The sequence below is a fragment of the Myotis davidii genome, unplaced genomic scaffold, assembly GCF_000327345.1.
Source record: "Myotis davidii unplaced genomic scaffold, ASM32734v1 scaffold448, whole genome shotgun sequence".
Taxonomy (NCBI): Eukaryota; Metazoa; Chordata; class Mammalia; order Chiroptera; family Vespertilionidae; genus Myotis; species Myotis davidii.
Window position 1 is genome coordinate 2,503,628 of NW_006383009.1, and position 2,686 is coordinate 2,506,313.

General features: G+C 49.7%; 1 pseudogene; it reads left to right on the forward strand.

The window, feature by feature from the left end:
- The window catches only part of LOC102756844, a 28,932-nt pseudogene extending 28,552 nt beyond the window's left edge, over nt 1-380 (forward strand).
- Nucleotides 381-2,686: the final 2,306 nt, after the last annotated feature.

A 2,686-nucleotide genomic window follows, 5' to 3' on the forward strand; every position in this document is an offset into this window, starting at 1 on the left:
GCAGACTCCACCCTGCCCAGGCCTAAGGCCTCTGGCCAAGGCGTTAGGCCTGGGCAGGGGAACCCCAGCTCCCCGCAATCTCCCGCTCTGCTCCTTCCCAGGCCTGACGTCTCTGGCAGAGGCGTTAGCCCTGGTCAGGGGACTGCCAGCTCCCCGCGGTTGCAGGCTCCGCCCCTGCCCAGGCCTAACGCCTCTGGCTGAGGCATTAGGCGTGGGCAGCAGGGACCCCCAGCTCCCCGCGATCTCCCGCTCTGCCCCTGCCCAGCCTAACGTCTCTCCACCCCTGCCCCCGCAGGATGCCTCTGGCTGAGGCGTCCAGCCTGGGCAGTGTGGACCCGCTGCTGCAGTGGTCCCGCAATCACGGGCTCCGCTTTACCTGATTAGCCAATGAAAAGGGTAGCGTCATACGCAGATTACCATATTTCTCTTTTATTAGTGTAGATATAGATAGATAGATAGATAGATAGATAGATAGATAGATATGCCTAAGTGACTGTTACAATGGAACAACCAGTCACTATGATGCGTACTGAGCACCAGGGGGCAGATGCTCAGTGCAGGAGCTGGCCAACCTCCTGGTCTCTCCCCCCTGCTGACAGGCTCCAATCGCCTGATCAGGGCCAGGCCCCTGAGCTGGGATTGGGAACTGGGGGTGGGTGGTGGTGGGTGTGGGCAGCGAGGGACGGAGGAGGCGGGGAGGCAGGGAACCATGCTGTGGCGGCATGTGGGAGGTTAGGGAAGGAGGAGGGGGGAGGCGGGGAGGCAGGGAAGCAGGGAACCTGATCAGCCCTGATCACAGGCCAGGCCTAGGGACCCCACCCATGCACAGATTTCATGCACCAGACCTCTAGTATAATAATATAACCAGTCAAACACCCCTTTGCATAAAATTTTCCTTGAACCTTCCTGCTATGAGTAGACTCTTCCCATTGAGAGCTCCTCCAGCCTGTCCTTGTGCCGCTCTTGTAATCGTATGTGTGCATAACTTCTTTCTCCTCTTAGAACACAATAAAGCCCTTGAGATTAGAACAATGAAATTCGGGATTCTTTTTCTTCTTTATATTGGAAAGAAACGCCACACAGTACTCCCATGGAGTCCAGGGTCACGTTCATAACTCACACTGTTAGTGATGTCACCTCAACCAACCCTAGAATAAGAGAGCTGGCCGAGCCAGTATATGCAGGCAGAGCAGGACGTGGCCTGGGTGGCAGTTTTGGAGAATGTCAGGAATTTCCCAATTGTCCTCCAAACTCCCCACCCTGAAATTCTACCATTAACAGTATAGTCCAGCCCTAGCCGGTTTGGCTCAGTAGATAGAGCATAGGCCTGCAGACCGAACGAGTCCTGGGTTCAATTCTGGTCAATGGGCATGTACCTCAGTTGCAGACTCTTGCAGGAGGCAACCAATCAATGCGTTTCTCTCACATCGCTATTTCTCTCTGTCTTTCTGTCTTCCACTCTCTCTAAAAATCAATGGGAAAATATCCTTGGGTGAGGATTTAAAAAGAAAAAATGAAGACTGTTAAAAAAATGTTTAAAATAATAATAATCATAAATTCCAGGTCTTTGGTATTTCTCTTTTTCACAGATCTCTTTTTAACTTTTTTTATTTATTGATTTGAGAGATAAAGGGAGAGAGAGAAACATTGATTTTGTTGTTTCTTTTCTCTGTGGATTCATCTGTTGCTTCTTGTATGTGCCCTGACCGGAGATCAAATCCACAACTTTGGTGTATCAGGACAACACTCTAACCCACTGAGCGACCCCAGCCAGGGCCCTGCATCTCTTGAATAAACTCTAAATATCCCATAGAAGGGGAACATCATAAGTTCTAACTAAACAAGGAATTCACTGGCCATCAGGTGTAAGCCACGTTTTCCAGGAGTGACAGTGTGAGTATGTCAAGGACCAGACACTCAGGCAGGGACCCGAGAGTGTAAGCATCCAGGAGGTAAGCTTGTTTGTTTCGTTTACCTCTGTAACCCCAGCACCAAATGGAACACAGAAGGTGCTCAATAATGTTTGTTGAAGGAAATGAATGAGTAAATGAATGAGAAGTCCAGAAGACAAGTATCTCCAAGGGAAGGTCAGAGGCCGGAAAGCAAATTCCCTGGTGGCAGATTGAGTTCTTATTCTTCTTGTATGACCCTGTGGTGTCTTGGACAGCCTAAGAAGTGCCCAGGAAATTCACTGGAACTAACGTATCTGCAGTTTTTCCGGTGGCTCTGGGCCTGGCCCAGGAAGAGCCCGCCCTGGCAGTCCAAAACTGGGTCTCACCACCAGGGGGCAATGCAGATCAAATACCAGTGTTTTCTTGTCCAAACCCCTGGTGGCTGACTGACAGCAGGGGGCCCCCACGTGCCATTTTGGACGACTAAATACAGCACTCCGTCCCTGTACACTCATTAAATCAAAATCTCCCATTTAAGCAGCTTTGTTTCTCAGACCTAAAACAGGGACAATCGCTAAAAAGCCACGCTGAAATCCACGCAATCAACAAAAGCAGTGGCCTGTATCCAGGAAAAGAAAAAAAGAAAAAGAAAGCTGTGGTGGGCACTGGTTCAGTTAGGAACCTCCCCTACGATATTTTTCTAAGCACTGAGGTATGACCCCTGAGGAACCTGAAGCATCTTACAGATGATTCATATTTAATTGATCATTAATATGCAAGGAGTCGTGCCTAAC